This window comes from Sparus aurata, chromosome 6 (assembly GCF_900880675.1).
Source record: "Sparus aurata chromosome 6, fSpaAur1.1, whole genome shotgun sequence".
Classification (NCBI taxonomy): domain Eukaryota; kingdom Metazoa; phylum Chordata; class Actinopteri; order Spariformes; family Sparidae; genus Sparus; species Sparus aurata.
The window spans coordinates 1,342,760-1,361,148 of record NC_044192.1 but is presented as its reverse complement, the minus strand read 5'-3'; the positions used below and the strand labels follow the sequence as shown (position 1 = coordinate 1,361,148).

The window sequence follows — 18,389 nt, the reverse complement described above, 5'->3', positions numbered from 1 at the left end:
ATACGAGTCTCAGCCTCATCCATTCGAGCTCCATGTTTCTCCACTGTTGTTTGAACTGCATCCGTGCCCGCTTTTAACTCACTCATACTGGAAGCGATGTTCTGTAGTAGCGTATTAATGCTCATTAGCTCAGCCGCCGTGTCCGTCTGCGGTGGATCCGGAGCGGCCGCCATGTGCTCCTCTGTGCCCTCCTGGGTCTGTCGAGTTACACTTCTCAACACGTACTGCGTAAGAGTTCTCTGGAGCTTTTGCATATTGATATGAAGTTGCAATCCTCCACACGCTTATTTGCTGTGTTCAGGATATATCAATCGTTAAATATAGGAGGGGGTATGGTGAACGGCTTCGCAGCGGTTCCCCTACGTGGCCATATCAGGTGCTCGCTCCACCGGAAGTCCCTGACACCCCCATTTCTATTGGTGGAAAAATGCACCACATCAACCAGTCGCACAAGTATATGGCAAAGCACGTGATTTGCTTGCTGAGGAAGAGGTGAAAGTTGTGGGAGGGATGGTGGCGAAAGATTGACGGCGGTAGTAACAGCAAGTTTTGAAAGTTGAGAGATTTATGACATTTAGCGTGCTTGGAGTGTGTAGTTAGTGTGTTTAGTGTGTATTGTAGTTGTTCTTTTGTTTTCTGTGTCAAAATAATGAGATTACTGAATGTGGAGGCAGTGCAGCTCTTCTATGAGCTGGGAGGAGCTGAGGGAGACCTGAGCCTGAGGCATTGTCTGCATTTAAATGTAAATAGTTACATATTACTCTGTAGATTTCAAAAACGTATGTACAAATTTAACAAACAACAATTTATATTTGCATTCTAAGTTATAAAAATTGTTCGTTAAACATGTTTGTGGTTTTCACAGTAAAAAAAATCTAACTTTATCCTAAACAGATTTGAGGTTTTTGTGTGATTTTAGGTCCAATGTGTTAATACAGTATGTCAAAATGAAAAAAATAACTGTACAGTCACACAAAAGAGGCGCTGAAAAAAATTACACCATACTAGGCAAGGTTAACAGTTTTTAAGGTGAAATATAAATGTAAAATCAAAAGGCCAAAAAAAAACAAAAAAACAGTCAATTATACCCTGGACCTCAAAGGGTTAACTTAAAGAAAATTAGTGTGGCTCCATGTGGGCCAAGTTACACCAAAGTGGTTTTGGCTGTGGAGGCCTGAAGTGTCTCGCTGACGTTTAAAGAAACTGTCCAGTAGGGGTGGGCGATATATATCGTTTGTGATAATATCGTCATTGTTGTTTTGACGAGGTGCAAATTTCCATTATCGAGTATTTAAATTACTTCGCCAAAAATATTGAAACACACCCAGAAACTCCTCACATGCACTTAATACACGGTGCAGCATTGCTCAGGATTCAGTCACACACTAGTGGGCCAACGTGATCACATGACCTCTCGCTAGCACCCTCCTTGCAACAGTTAACAGAGCGTCGTGATGGCAGAGAGAAAATCCAGGCGCCTCCAGTCCCTGAAGCTACCTGTACTTCGGATGATTGTTGTGTCCGCTTGTTAGCTAGCACCAAGCTAGGAACGGTTGCTACTTTCAAATTAAAAGCCCCCCGCTAAGAACCCAGTTCCACACTCCGATGGGGTAAAATGTAACGCTCTTATTTTGAAGACAAATTATTTGTCTCAATGTTCACAGCCGAACTTCGAGCTTCACGTCACGTCACATGTTTACACCAACCCCAGAGGTGGCTTTTGGAAAAGGAGGAATATTTTAGAATGACAGGGCAGCACATTGCTGCCCTAAACCTTGGAGCAAATGTGCCGCCTTTTCTATCTACAAAGGGTTGTGGACAGACTGGTGTTTCTGGCTCATAATCTGAAGTAGCCTAATCAGTGAACCGTTAGCCTACAGTATTATTTGTTCAAAGTTCTGCAAGGTTTCTGGCATCTGTCCATAGCTGTAATAATACTGGGTATTTTCTATCCGAGAATTGTGGATTTTGTTTCAACATTAATGTCATTTGTTTACAAATCTCCATATTTTTGTACAATATTTGAGAAAACCCTTAGTGAGGCTTTTTAGCAAATGTCTTTTTTGGATTTTTGTTGTTGTTGTACAATCCTGGATGGAACTTGAAGTTAGTCATTTGTTTAATAAGGCTATAAGGTACTTGATGATGCACAATAATTCTCAAAATATGCATCGAGCACTTTGTTACAAATGCTACTGTTTTTATTTTATCATATGCTCTTGTTTGTCTGCACTGCACCACAATTTACCTGACAGCTGAATGTTTACAGAATTCAATATTCCTACATTGTAGTTCAATTATTGAGTTCAAAAGTACACAAATGTAGAGTCTTTCTTTTATTTGTACTTGAATGCTAAAGTTTAAAGAAAATAAATAAGTGTTTTCCTTCAAGTTGAAATCTGTTCAACTTTTCACACCGCTGGGCGCTCAGAAAAAGAGTTTTTGAGAGACCTCGGTGCTAAACACGCGTTTGGTGGACACAAGCCCTAACTCAGACAATTCCAATCACATGCTGGTCACAGTTGCTATTTATTGATTCAAAAACACCTTTTAAGAAACTGCCACTGAGTGGAGACAGATGAACAGATGCTCTGCTGCTGAGAACTAGGCACCGCTCAGCCTCAGGTAGTGTTGAAGGTCATACAGAGATCAAAGTAGACAAAGTAGTTGTGAGAGTAACTGTGTAACCAGCATGATGATACTGGCCTTCAAGGCCTTCAAGTGAGACTCACTCATCTACATCAGCTGGCCGGCTGGTACCGCCATCACTGAGAGCAAACAAATCTCGCTCAGAGAAGTCACGACTCTTCTCTGTTCTGGAGCCTCAGTGGTGGAACAAACTCCTGACCAACGTCAGGACAGCAGAGTCACTCTCTGTCTTAAGCCAAAGACTCAAGACTCATTTGTTCAGACTTCACCTCGACCCCGCAGAGCATGACTCCCTCCCTCCCCTCAATTTTTTTTTTTTCATGTATGTGCTTGTATGTTCAAATCGTCAGCACTTATGCACTTAAAGTATCTTTGATAAATAGCAGCTACGATTCTCAGATGAGGGCTTGAGAATATTTTCTATATTTCTTTTTACTCCATAGACGGTGATGTCATGGTTTCTCTCTTGTGACAGATGTTCTTATTGTAAGTGGCTTTGGATGAAAGCATCTACTAAATGCCCTCAATTTAAGTGTAAATGTAAATGTACATGTAAACTTAAAATGACACACGACTGTCCCTCACAAGCCATTGGAGATGTGTTCATTTTCAAGTTTGGGTGGGTGTTTAAATGACAGAATCCCTGACCAACTGCTGCATTAAGTCCTATTAAAGTGAGAGGAAAAATATCTGAAGGCCAGCGAACACATTCACTTTTCTGAACTGCTCCACAAGACATGTTTTTGACCACACATGCAGAAAAACTTCACCAACTGTCACAATACTCTCATAGTTTCTCCCTTGTCATTATATGAGTGACAGCAGTTACTGTTGTAGAGGGAGACACATGATAATGTGAAGTGAGCTGCAGCTAAAATCACTAAATCAACTCTGCAACCAGGAACAATTGATACACAGTGACACACACACACACACACACACAAATACAATCAAATGTATTTCACTTTTCAGAGTGTTTGATTCATTCTCACTGTAACGTCTCTTCAAGCTCATCAGCTGCTTCACAACACAAACAGATGTAGATGATGTATTAGTTAACAGTGGATACATTTAACTTTTTAGCTTGCATTACATCACTATTATGTATTGCTATTATACAGTATTGTTGCATCAGTGTCACAAAATGGTTTGATTAATCTACATTAACTTGTTATATAAATTATATTATAATCATGTACAAGTTACAGCTGTGTAATTAATGCATTCTGACTTTTAACCAAATTGATGATGAACTTTGAAATGATCCAGAGGTAGATCAGTTTTTGGGGACTGTTTTGTTTTATTTTGTTTATTTTCCTGATGTTACATTTGATTCCTTTTCATAAATCCTTATATGTTTTATTATGTAAAGTCACAAATGATTACAAATCAATTTGGTTTTACTTTCTTTGCTATGGTTGAGTTTTATCATGAAATAAGCATATTATTCTTGTAGGTCTTAGTTCTCCTGTTTTTCTTTGAATTTTGTGTAGTTATTTGCTGTCTTTTTTTTCCCTCGTCATTTCTCGTCCTGCAGGTCCATGAGAATTCTGGCGTCAGAGATCTTACAGCTCGTGGTTTTATTTTCCTAGTGTGATGAAAACCTTTTCTAAAAGGCCTGTTACTGTATTGCTGCTTATAATATGACTGTTATGGAGCCTCATGTTGTGTTTTTATTCCTTTTCATTCATCCTAATATGTTTGTTATGTTTCAACCATTTTGCTATCTATCTGCTAAAAGTAATTTCAATAAATACAAATGTTGTCAGCATGGTTTCATTTCTCATTGTCTTTAATCATAAGTTGTTTAATTCGTCCATAATACTGATCATCCAACTTTTTAAACTTCGTTGCTGTTTTCTGTTTGTGATTTATTTACCAAATATTCCTGTTACTGTTTTTTTCACAACATCACAAAAGATATCATCATTTCATAGTTCTTTTTTTAAATTTCCATTAGCCACATAAATGACTTTGTTGTTTTGTGCCTACTAAATTGATCATAATTGATTTGTGATCAGAAAGGTGATCAACATCATGTGAGGATTCTGAAACAAACTGTAGAAAAGAGAGACAATGAAACCAATAAGTAATTCTGGATTCTAAAGATCTGATGGAGTCACTCAAATTAAACATTTTCACATCAGGATTGAAACCACCAAATATCTTTGACTTGAAGGATAATCACAAATAAATTAAGTACTTTTGAGTCTTGATTGTGGGACTGATCCTGTAAGGAGTTCATCTGCAAGATCACCTGGAGCATCTTTAGGATCTCCAGTGTGCCTCCTCAGATTTGTTTTTAGTGCTTCTGTCGTGACACAAAGTTGTGTCATCTTTGCCTGGTGTGTTATTATGGCTATATCATTTACAGACTATGAAAAGAAGAGTGAATAAAAAACAAACAAACAGTTGTTCACCATCATCTGAAGTGAACAACTCAACAATGTCTCCTTTAAACTTGTTAAGTTTGGTGACACCTGCTGGTTGTTTGGCGGCAGGACAAAAAGAACACTGATCACCACATTGAGCTTTCCTAAACTTCCACCTGAATGAGTCTCCTGCAAAAACATCAGGTCAGCCTTTTTTTAATCGACAAACATAGACAAACGATGTCAGGTTGTTCATATGTTCAAAGATGTGTGAATTACAACATTTCGTTCCGATTGCACTGTGAGGTGAAATTTGAATGACAAAGTCTAACATGTCTGATTTTGCATCTGTCCAAAGTAGTTGTTCCTCCATCCCCTCTCTTCCTACATAAAAAGGAAACATCACCACACACTATGCATATTCATTCCCTTAACTGGAATGCAGCCTTTAGCTTTAATGTAAAGGAAGCGGTTTCTAAGTAAAAATACTACTAGAACAGTCTATAAATAAATACTGTGCTACTTATTACTTTTTGGTGAGAGAAACATTATTTGCGAGAAACTGAGACAAAGTTGTGTGAGTTCCTGTTAAACAGAATAAAACGGATCATAATCAGGCGGACACACTTCCTGTTTTCATCCCAACGAGCCTAATAGAAGGAAATGCCAAACTGAGACCTCCATCTAAATGTTGCTTCAGCTGTGTTCTCACATGATAAGCTTTACTTGATGAGAAGAACAAAAACATCATAGAATAGAATTATTTTATTGTCACTGTAAGCTCAGCTTACAGTGAAATCACAGATGCATCTCAGTCAGTGCTCCATATGCAGAATTACACATACGATATGACTGGATTGTAACTCTTGATCTAAATGGGCGGTTTGAGTCACACCACTGGATATTTGTAAGACTGGAGGCATTTCCATCTGTGACCATGGTGACCAAGACTCGTATTCGAAGCCAAATCCTGATGTGTTTCCTGTCACCAAGTTAACCTGAGCAAAGTATAATCACGGTGTTGTTACGGGAGACAAACAGAAAATTCAACCTAAACAAAATTCAAGTTGCATCATAAAGAAATGTTCAAGTTTTAACTTATCTGTGTTTCCCCTAACCCAAACATGTATTCTGGTGTTTGGGTTGAATTTAAATAACTTTATATACAGTCAGGTAGCTTTATGTATAATAAAATAATGTATTTGTTTATGTGTATTAATAATGTGAATCTAGTGAATAACTGGTTAAAAAGCTGTCAAATAAATGTAGTGAAGTGGAAAGTACAATATTTTTATCTGACATTTAGTGGAGTGGAAATGGTCAGGTGAGTAAAAATACTTTTTTGTGTGTGTGTACGTCATGTTTCTCGTACTTGTAATCTGATTCCTTTACATGGAGGGACTCAGAACGGGGAGGAGACCTGAAAGTGAAAGTCAGTGTTCAGTCAGTCAGAGTCCATGTTCAGTTGACCGAGCAGAGCTGAAGTCAGAGGCAGGGTGAGTGTTGATACAACTTTTCTTTATTTGTATTATTATTATTATTATTATTAAAGTTATGGGCAGCAGCATCAGCAGGGACGTGCACATGATTAAAGAGGGGCAGGGGCTCAAAGTCAGAAAAAAGGGCAGTACAAATTTTTTTTTTCAGGCCTTAATAACACAACATGTAGATTAATTAATGTAAAATTAATGAAGTACTTATAGAAAGCTAACTACTTAGCTGTCTGTGTAGCTGTGAGTGATATGCAACTGCCATTTCTTTTTTGTCAGCAAATTATTGTCAACATGAATTTATTCACATCATCATAATACTGAGGTTTGGAAGACATGCAATTCAGCTGCGACTCTTAAAAAGCAATAAAACACTGGTTTATTATCAGGCTATTTATTGGAGGGCAAGTGCAAACTAGAAATACAGGCTACACATCTAAACATGTGACAAAACCAAGAAATGACTACTGTGACTGTTAGTAGCAACAACAATGTTTACAACAGCAAAGTCACAGTGAACTCAATATCTGGAAGAAGATTATTAATTCTCATTAACCAGCAGTTAGCTTAACAAGCACACATAGGCGCTCTTCTGAAATATGACTCATATTTAAGCACGTTGAATAAGTGGAAAGCGACTTGTTAGCCTCCACAAGGAAGTTATGTTCATGGATTTATAACTCACAAAGCTTCAAGTCGCTCCACTGTCACGTCTCATCTACGTGCGTGGTGGAGTTCTCCTGATGCTCAGGCACGTGCACACAGAAGGTCCAAGGGGTGCATGAGCCCCTTCCCCTTTTTGCCTCGTATTATAAAGTGCTCTTTTTGCCTCGTATTATAAAGTGCCCTTTTTGTGTGTTTTTTAATGAATAAATAAATTCCTGTTGTGCAAAGGGATGTGAAAAAACGGCGGTATAAAAACGCATCAAATTAAAGTTGTTTTGGTGTGTGTGTGTGTGTGTGTGTGTGTGTGTGTGTGTGATAGATAATCCTGATGGTGGTGCTGTTTTGGGTGTAAAATCTTTGGGTTTTCGCAGGGCTTGGTCCTTTCACCTGGAATTATTTTAGTCTTCAGTGGGTAGGGCTATGCGTGCTCTGTGGTAATGTTTTCCACCTGTCAGAAGTTCCTGGTGCTTGTGACTGATGCAGTGCTAAACCAGCAGAGACATACCTGTTCATGCACTCTCTAGTGCCACAACAAGGTTATCTGTAATGACAGGACACAAATGCTTTACCTGAGACAATACTAGTATGGTCCAAAAAACACAACATCTTTCGCGCAGGTGCCTCATTGAATATGAGTCAAACCTTCTTGTAAAAGCATAATTATGACGAAAGAGGCACTTTTAAGATTTACCGTAGTTTCGGTTTTGGGCACGTTAATTTTGAACGGGAGTGCTACGGGCACTTTTACGATAGCATCAGAATCTCTATTTTTAAAACAGTAAGAAGACTCGACACAACATGAAACTTTGCTGGTAGCATCACCAGGGTCTCTACACATGAACACGAGCATTGAGAACATTGTTTGTGTACACAGAGTTTACTAAAAAGAAGGTTTTTGAACAACTCACGTTAGCTGTAGCATCTCCTGTGCGTCGCCGTCATGGCAGACAAAAAGAGTCGATCCCCGAGTGCGACCTGACAGGCACGCTTAAGGAGGTTCACCATTACTCTCCTCGTCATAATTATGCTTTTACACGAAGGTTTGACTCACATTTAATCCCAAATAAAGCCTCGGTTGCTTTTTGGCGAGAGTTTCGCTTTAAAGGACAATTCCATTTCATTTCAAACATGTGCCACAGTTTCGTAATACATGTATTCTAATAGAATGAATTTGAAGATATTCCTCACCGTTGCTGCTGTTATGCATTAGCTCCTCTGTCCAAGCATCATCACAACAGCGTAAAACAGGGGCGGACGGATCTGAGTCTGTATTCATATATTCATATTCATTCAGTGTAATGTGCCTCTGAAGTCAACAAAAATGTAAAAATTGTAATTGATCAGGTGATCAGGTTTCCCTGATCAATCACGATTAATCGCATTTGTATACGCAAAATCTTATAATGAATTCAAAAGAAGTGTATAGCGCACTTTTATTTCAAATGTTCTGCCATTTGAACGAAAGCGCTATAACATTTGTTGTGCAAACACTTTTAACATCAGCATTTTTTATACAGTGGCAGTTCAATAAAATATTTAGTGTAAATCTCAACTTAAAATGTTATCAAAGCAAATACAAAATAAAAGCTTATTGCCACAGTTAGGGCATTAATGTTCTCCTGTTCGTTATGAAAAATAAAAAACTGCCCACAAAATCCCGAGGGTACGGAACTTTTACATGCCTATTTTCATTTTAAAGTTCTTCCAGACGGCGGAGTCGACAGAACCAAAGTCATTTGTAACCACTGTCAAGTTCAATTTTCGTATCACCGGAGTACTTCCAGTCTAAAATATCACCTCAATGCAAAACACACAGTTGATACCAGCAAATCACTCAACGAAACAGACAGTGGAGCGAGGCTTCCGACTGCGTTAGATGCAGCGTGTGGGAGAAGTATTATATAAACAAAGGCAAGAGAAGCTTAACCAAATGCCATAGTGAAGTGGACAGCTACAGACTGCAGGCAGATCAGTGTTGTGGAAGACGTCGGTCTGAGAAACATTCTGAGAATCGCAACACATGACGGCAGGTATGAGACGGCACCATCACACGAAGAACACAAGAGTTGTGTGAAAGGAGAGGACTGCAAAAGCGACAACTTTACGACATGCACCCACTGTTGCTCTCACTGGGGACTGCTGGACATCCATCACTCTGTCCCTTCTCCATGTTATTAATCCGACAAGTATTTTCTTTTCCGGTTCCGCAGTAGTCAGCAACAGACTTTTACAAACAAAAGCCTGTGAGCAACAGACTTTTACAATAATAAAATAAATAATAAACCTGCGCCAATGCGCGATAAAATAATTGTCGCCGTTAATTAATTAAATCAAATCAAATCAAATCAATTTTATTTATATAGCCCAAAATCACAATCACATTGCCTCAGTGGGCTTTACAATCTGTACAGTGAACAACATCCTCTGTCCTTAGACCCTCGATTCGAGTGAGGAAAAACTCCATGTTGATGGAAAAAAAACCTTTTAACAGGGTAAAAAAAACAATGGAAGAAACCTCAGGAAGAGCCACAGAGGAGGATCCCTCTTCCAGGACGGTTAACTAATTAACTAATTAATTAGTTAACGCGATAATAACGAGTTAACTTGCCCAGGCTTATATCACAGTCAGAGTCTCTGAGTCTGTTTTCTCTCTGTGAGCTGAAGAACACAAACATGTTGGATGAACTCATGAACGCTTCATTCAGAGACTTTTTAACTTGAAATAAACTGCGTCACCGTGTGTGTGTGTGTGTGTGTGTGTGAGGGAGAGAGAGACGTTGTGTGTTACTTCCTGTTCTTTGTCTTCCGCAGCTCAAGAACAAACTCGTTCACCTTCCTTTGTTGTTTTTGTTGTTTCTGATACAAAACTAAGATAAAATATAAAACTTTGTGTGAGGAGACAGAGAGAGATGACGTCTTCCTCCTGTGACCGCTGTCAGTACATCTACACCTCTGAGGCGCTCTGTCGCCCATCGAATAAATCGATCGCGCGTCTACACTACTCTTATACGGTTAAAACGGGGCTTTCATGGAGCATTCAGGGACACACGAACGACAATTATGAAAACATCACTTCAAAGGCTCAATTGTTTCGTACTTTCCTTTGTTGAACTAACTGACTACTCGTGGCATTAATGTCTTGCTGTTGCGACGCAGCGGGTGAAAATGAGATGTGGCAGAGAGTCACCTGGTAGAGAGATAGAGAGAGGAGAGAGAGAGAGTAGAGAGAGAGAGAGAGAGAGATAGAGAGAGAGAGAGAGAGAGAGAGACAGACATAGTATACAGAGATATACAGATGAGAGTAGAGAGTAGCTACAGAGAGAGAGTATCTATAGACAGAGAGAGAGAGAGAGCAGATAGAGATAGACAGATTATACATAGATAGATATAGAGATAGATATATATATATATATAGATATATATATATATATCTATATATATATATATATATAATATATATATATATATATTAGCAGACACTAAAAAAACCAACTTAAAATCAAATTGTTAGAGTTTATTATAACTCCTGTAGAATCTTCCACAGCAGCTCCCAAAATACTCCTGTGAGAATATTAACACGTTTTTTCAATAATTTAATGCTAAAATAATTAAGATCATTAATAATTAGCAGACACTATAACCTTCTTATACATTTCAAATCAAATGATTATAATCAAACTCCAACAGCTTTTTGTATTATGACTCTCAATTTCTACACTTATTATTATATTTATATGATATATATATACATATTTGTTTATCTGTCTGTTTTCTGAGGATAAGAGGATTTAACAGCTGATCCAGAGGAACTGAGTTGATGACGTCTTCCCCTCCGCCATCTTGTATTTATCACTCTATATCTCAAAATGACAAAGAAGTGCAGAGATAATAATCAACTAGAGGACACCGAGCATGAAAGAGTTATTGTTGCTGAACAAAACATGTGAGAACTTGTGTTTGTCACAGGGATTATTTTCTGCAATAATCAAAAATACAGTGAGAAAGTCCCACAGAGGGAAATGGAGCGACACGTACTTCTTTAAAGAGCTCAAATGTGTCAAAACGAATGAGGAACTTACATGAAGTTGTGTTTAGATTTCAACAGTGGTGATGTAAGAGACGTGTCACACTGAAGATCAACATTACAGTTATTACAGCATTTTAATGATTTTACAGCACAAACAACTGAAAATGTAGAAGTGAAGCCGACTCATCACAAGCTGAACTTACATGATGAACAAAACACACCAAGATAATGAGGTGCATTGTTTGGGTGGATGTCTCCTTTAATCAGGTGTCAGGACGGTTTGACACATTTCAAACTGATGGTGTGTTTTGACTAAAGCAGGTTTATTTGTACAGAAAACAAAGTGATTCACGGACGACGTAACAGGTGTTAAGAAAAAAGAGAAAAACATTTGAACAGGATTTAACAGATAAAACAGGAGAAGAAGAATGACAGAAATGAAGGAACAGTCCCACTACTGGTTGAAGACAATAAAAACAGAAAAAGTTAAACTCTGCCTCTCCTTCTCTAAAATCCTGCTGAGACAAATCCTCTACTTCTGTATCTATTCTTACAGTTCACCCACAAAGTAAAGTTCAGACATTATAACTGAAGTGGCTGGGGACTTGTTTCAAAACTGAAAATAAACACCAAAAACCATCAAATGTCTCCACACAGCCCGTCTGCTGTAATCCAAGTCTGGTATTTTCTCCCTCAACACGCGGTCGAGCTCGTGCTCCTGCTTCAGACGGGCTGCATGCTAACGTTTGTAGCGTAGCTGCTGATGATTTCAGCTTCAAGAAGTGTAAAAACGACCCAGGCACCAGAATAAATGTCAGATAAATAAGTTCAAACTGAACTTTTCTTTATTTTGAAACTTTACATTTGTTTAGGTTGAACTTTCTTTTCTCGCTGTGCTGAAGCTCTGGGGAGGTTCAGGCACAAACCCCACGTGGTTAATGTTTGGAGGATGTGACAGAAACAACTGGAAATAACTCTGTTTTACTGTGAAGCTCCAGAAATGTTAAGTGGACGACGACTCTCTACTCTCTATCCAGAACTTAATTTAAGTGCGGCTCACTTTTTTTTTTTTTGTAATGTAATGCTTAAATTAAATTAAATTAATTAAGATAATTAATAATTAGCAGACACTATAACATTCTTCAAATCAAATTATTGTAATCGAACTCTTGTATTATGACTCTTGTATTTCATAAGTTCTACCCTTTCTCTCACTATTCTGACTGACACAGTGAATATTTATCAACAAGCTCAGTGTTCATCTGTTTTCTCTAACTGGCAGTAATGAGCTGCTGTGAAGCCTGAAACAGACACAGACACACTGTGCAGCAGGTGATAACAGACAGAGTTTTACTGTATTTTATCTTTACTGTGTCACATCATGTCATGTAACGAGTTGCACGTTCAGAGCTGTTCGGTTTGCTGACGTAATGATGTCATAAACCTGAGCCTGAACCTGAGTTTTATTTACACGTCACTTTAATATTTTAGAGCCTCCTCCACACAACACAGTGACACAAAATTAAAACTGAAAACCTGTGACACTGAAAAATCTGTTTACTTTAAAAAGACGTACTCTTCATTAATGTTCCTCCAATCATTATTTAATAATTACCCACTGTCTTGCAGCCAATAGATCCCTTATGAAATGTTGATGAGATGTAAATGAACTTCAGTACTTAGGATATAATCTTAAATTCTGAGTGCAGCAGCAGTGTAAATGCCCAGAGTGCAGCCTCTTGTTCATGAAATGCTTTATGACAACCAGCAGCAGGAGCAGCAGTTGTGTTTTATGCATTAGCAGCACAGATTGAGCTTCAGTGTGCAGAACAGAAGGGAGAAAAGCCTGCAAACAAGTCTGGGCAGGAGATTAATAAGACACAACTACTTCACACACACTTCAGTCTCAACATGAGCCTGATAATAATAATGATAATAATAATAATAATAATAATGATAATGATACATTTTATTTGTTTGATGGCGCCTTTCAAGTCACCCAAGGTCACCTTACATAGGATAAAAGCAAAATAACAACATCACAGATTATTAAAACCAAACACTGACAATCTAAAAATATATAAACATAAATAACTTTTAATGTCTCTTATTTTTCAATACAAACGTATATTTCATTTGTTATGTGGTTTTGCACGGAGCCCGGGAGGGAACATGGATGTGAGATAGTTCGCAATTAGTTTTGTTTTTAATGATACATTTTATTTTCGATGCCAAAATTGATTTTCACTGTTGTGGACGAAAAGCACCTCCATTCGCCTGGTAGGGAGAAACCTTGAAAGTGAAACTAAACTGTTCAGTCTCCATTTTGTGCAGACAGAACAGCAGCAGGACGGCAGCGGTGTGAGTCAGGGTGAGTGTTAACACACACTTTATCTTTATATTACAGTCAGAGTCTCTGAGTCTGTTTTCTCTCTGTGAGCTGAAGAACACAAACATGTTGGATGAACTCAGGAACGCTTCATTCAGAGACTTTAACTTTTTATCTGTCGAGAACTAAACTGCGTCACTGTGTGTGTGTACGTGTGTTTGTGTAGTGTGTGTGTGTGTGTGTGTGTGTGTGTGTTACTTCCTGTTCTCTGTCCTCTGCAGCTCATGAACAAACTTGTTCAGCTCCTCGGTAGAACTCATGTTCACCTTCCTCTGTTGTGTTCTTGTTGTTTTTGATACAAAACTAAGGTTAGAAAAAAATGTTATTGTACAGTAGCTCCCCAGATACTCCTGTGAGAGCAGTAATACGTTCACCGCAGCATTTTAAATAATTTAATGCTACAATAATTAAGACAATTAATAATTAGCAGACACTATAAAATTATTGTAAATTTCGAATCAAATTATTATAATCAAACTCCATTATTCTTTTATTATGACACAGTGAATATTTATTAACAAGCTCAGTGTTCATCTCTTTTCTCTAACTGGCAGTAATGAGCTGCTGTGAAGCCTGAAACAGACACAGACACAGTGTGCAGCAGGTGATAACAGACAGTGTTTTACTGTTCTGTACTGTATTTTATTTTTTACCATATGTCACATAATGTAATGAGTTGCACGTGCCGAGCTGTTGGTTTGCTGACGATATGATGTCATAAACCTGAGCAGTTTTATTAACACGTCACTTTAACATTTTAGAGCCTCCTCTACACAACACAGTGACACAAAGTTAAACCTGAAAACCTGTGACACTGAAAAATCTGTTTACTTTAAAAATACAATATTCTGATTGTTAAAACTTATTGACATAAAAATATATAAATATAAATAACTTTTGGTGTCTCTTATTTTTCATTACAAAGTTATTTGTCATTTGTTGCTGTGGTTTTGTACGGACATGGATGTGTGTTTGTTTGTATAAAGCGCAGTTAGTAATTCGTAATTAGTTTTGTTTTTAATGAAACATTTTATGTTCGATGCTGAATTTAAATAAGGCAATAAGGCAATAATCAAATGTCTCCACACAGCCCGTCTGCTGTAATCCAAGTCTGGTATTTTCTCCCTCAACACGCGGTCGAGCTCGTGCTCCTGCTTCAGACGGGCTGCATGCTAACGTTTGTAGCGTAGCTGCTGATGATTTCAGCTTCAAGAAGTGTAAAAACTACCCAGGCACCAGAATAAATGTCAGATAAATAAGTTCAAACTGAACGTTTCTTTATTTTGAAACTTTACATTTGTTTAGGTTGAACTTTCTTTTCTCGCTACGAGGTTCATAGTCGAATCAGACCTCTCCGAATCGAATCGTTGAATTGTCGACTATTGGAGGTCAGCCCTAATATAATATATATATATATGTTACCTTTTAAGGGTTAGCCTACTTGATCCAATAGTAAACTTTTCTGGTACAGGATTAGTAAAGTTCTATCTATCTATCTAGTACAAAAGAGTGAGTCTTGGCCTATAACAATACAATACCATTACAACAGTTATTAATTATTATGATGACAGCTGTGCTTAGGTGCATGATTATATCACAGCTGAGGGGAATTTGCTGACTACATTTAATCAATATGCATAAAGACACATAAGATGATGCATTTTCTTATAGCAACATTATTCACAATGAATGAAATACAATAATGAGAACAAATGACTGAATCAGATGCCTTGTCCCGCTGCACCATCTCATCACACGCAGAACAGCTCAGGATAATTCTTTGTATTGTTAATGTGACGGGAACAGAAAGGGTTAATTAATAAGAGTGGATAGTACAGATAACACTGGACACAGCAGGTAACCACTTCTCCATCATCACCCTAAGCTGACAGAACTGAGCAGTTTATTGACGACATCTTTCAGGGTTGTTGCGTTACATGAAGGATTTTATAGGTTTATTCATGTTGACTATCCTGTAGGTGCAGCCACACGGCTGCTAAAGCCCTAATTGGCTTTTATCTACACTGACGTATATGACGTGTTTCGATGAATTTCCATATCCATAAGCACCTCTTTTCTACTCAAACATCACACACTTTCAGATCAGTAGCAGCCGTGTGGCTGCACCTGTGGGATAATCAACATGAATAAACCTTCTTCATGTAACGCATCAGGCACGTGCACACATAAGGCCCAAGGGGTGCATGAGCCCCTGCACTTTCTGCCTCCTATTATAAAGTGCCCTTTTTGTGTTTTTTTTAAAGAATAAATACATTCTTGCTGTGCATAGGGATAAGAAATAAACGACGGTATAAAAACGCCACCGTAAGGTTATCTACCGTACGTATTTCGTACGTAATATGGTGTTGTGTGAGTGTGTTGATCCTATAAAGCCGCTTCTCTGTCTGCTGCAGCTCCGTTCTGTCTCTCACACAGAGAGAGAGAGAGAGAGAGAGAGAACTCCACCAGGCACATAGATGAGACGTGACTTGTAACTTTGTGAGTTATAAAATCCATTAACATAACTTCCTTGTGGGGAACAAGTCGCCTTCCACTTATTCAACGTGCTTTGAGTCATATTTCAGAAGAGTGTCCATTTGTGCTTGTTAAGCTAACTGCTTGTTAATGAGCAATAAGAATAATCTAATATGACAGCTTCTGTGTGGCTGTTTATCTGCCACAAATCTTAAACTTCTTCCAGATATTGAGTTTACTGTGACTTTGCTGTTGTAAACATTGTTGTTCTACTAACAGTCACAGTAGTCATTTCTTGGTTTTGTCACATGTTTAGATGTGTAGCCTGTATTTCTAGTTTGCACTTGCCCTCCGATAAATAGCCTGATAATAAACCAGTGTTTTATTGCTTTTTAAGAGTCGCAGCTGAGTTGCATGTCTTCTTCCAAACCTCAGTATTATGATGATGTGAATAAACTCATGTTGACAATAATTTGTTGACACAAAAGAAATGGCAGTTGCATATCACTCACAGCTACACAGGATACACAGCGAAGTAGTTAGCTTTCTATAAGTACTTTTTTAAACTTAATTTTACATTCATTAATCTACATATTATGTCATTAAGGCCTGAAAAAATGGGCACATACTGCCCTTTTCTGACTTTGAGCCCCTGCCCCTCTATAATCATGTGCACGTCCCTGTAACGCAACAACCCTGAAAGATCAGAATCAGAATCAGAATCCTTTTATTGTCATTGCACAGTGTACGACATTTTAGCAGCATCCGGTTATTCACACAACATAAACTGAGTAAGAAGAACAAGTAAAAAGTACAAGGCATTAGTGCAATGTATATTAAAAAAATAAACATGTACAGTGTTACAGTTATGTGATGATGTCGTTAATAAATTGCTCAGTTCTGTCAGCCTACTTGGTGGTGATGATAGAGAAGTAGTTAACTGCTGTGTGTTACTGCAGACACCACAGTTTCAGCTTCAGTGTTTCTGTACTCTTATTAGCCACTTCAGTTCCCGTCACGTAGAGAATGTCACACTCCGCCCCTGCGGTCGCCCGCAGATCTCGCTGCTGCAGGAGGTCAGCAGGAGTTCAACTTGAACATACCTACTGTTCTCCTGCACTGGCTGAATGAGAAACACGTCTGTTATCTTTAAACAAACAGGTTCATCAACATTGTTTCAACAGATATGAGATCATAGAGCATTTCTTTCTTTCTTTCTTTTTCACCGAACCAATTTCAACTCAGTTGAAACAGAGAGGGGAGGAGCCACACTGATCCTGTGATCGTGCAGGTACAAAGTCAGACTGGTCAGAGCAGAGTGAGTGTTAATACAACCTGGTATGTTCAACGAAAGAGTGTGTGTGTGTGTGTGTGTGTGTGTGTGTATGTGTGTGTGTGTGTGTGTGTGTGTGTGTGTGTGAGAGACACTGTATTCTTTCTGTTCTCTGCAGCTCATAAACAAACTTGTTCACCTCCTCTCTGTAAAACATTCACTTCATGATGCATTCAGGGACACTTTGTAAATTATGAAATTGTTAAAGCTCCCCTTTCTCGTATTTTCCTTTGTTGACCTACATCAGCTGCTTCTGTCATTGATTTCTTGTTCTTACAACGCAGATTTTTAACTGATTATCAGTAAACTTATTATTAAACTTTTATGATTAAAGTCCAGATTATTTTACAGTAGGTCAAAAAATACTCCTGTGAGAGCAGTAGTACGTTCATTGCAACATTTTAAATAATTTAATGCCCCCCCCATTGAATGTGAAACTAATAAACTGTTCAGACTCCATTTTGAGTCATCAGACATGCAGCAGTGTGAGTCAGGGTGAGTGTTAACACACTTTATCTTCATATTACAGTCAGAGTCTCATGAACGCTTCACTCAGAGAATTTTTATCTGTCGAGAACTAAACTGCGTCACCGTGTGCATGTCTGTGTGTGTTGGTGTAGTATGTGTATGTGTCTGTGCGCGCATGTGTGTGTGTGTGTGTGTGTGTGTGTGTGAGACGTTGTTTGTTACTTCCTGTTCTCTGTCCTCTGCAGCTCCTGAACAAACTCGTTCACCTTCCTCTGTTGTGTGTTTGTTGTTTCTGATGCAAAACTAAGGTTAGAAAAAATTGTTATTGTACAGTAGATCCCTAAACACTCCTGTGAGAGCAGTTATATGTTCACCGCAACATTTTAAATAATTTAATGCTACAATAATTAAGATGATTAATAATTAGAAGACACTATAACATTCGTGTAAACTTCAAATCTAATTATTATAATCAAACTCCATTATTATTTTATCCTGACTGACACAGTGAATATTTGTT

General features: G+C 38.1%; 1 protein-coding gene across 1 annotated transcript in view; it reads right to left on the bottom strand.

Annotated features, from left to right (window-relative positions):
- Window positions 1-18,389, bottom strand: part of pcbp4 (poly(rC) binding protein 4) — a 488,978-nt gene that overhangs the window by 245,672 nt on the left and 224,917 nt on the right. The window lies entirely within an intron of this gene.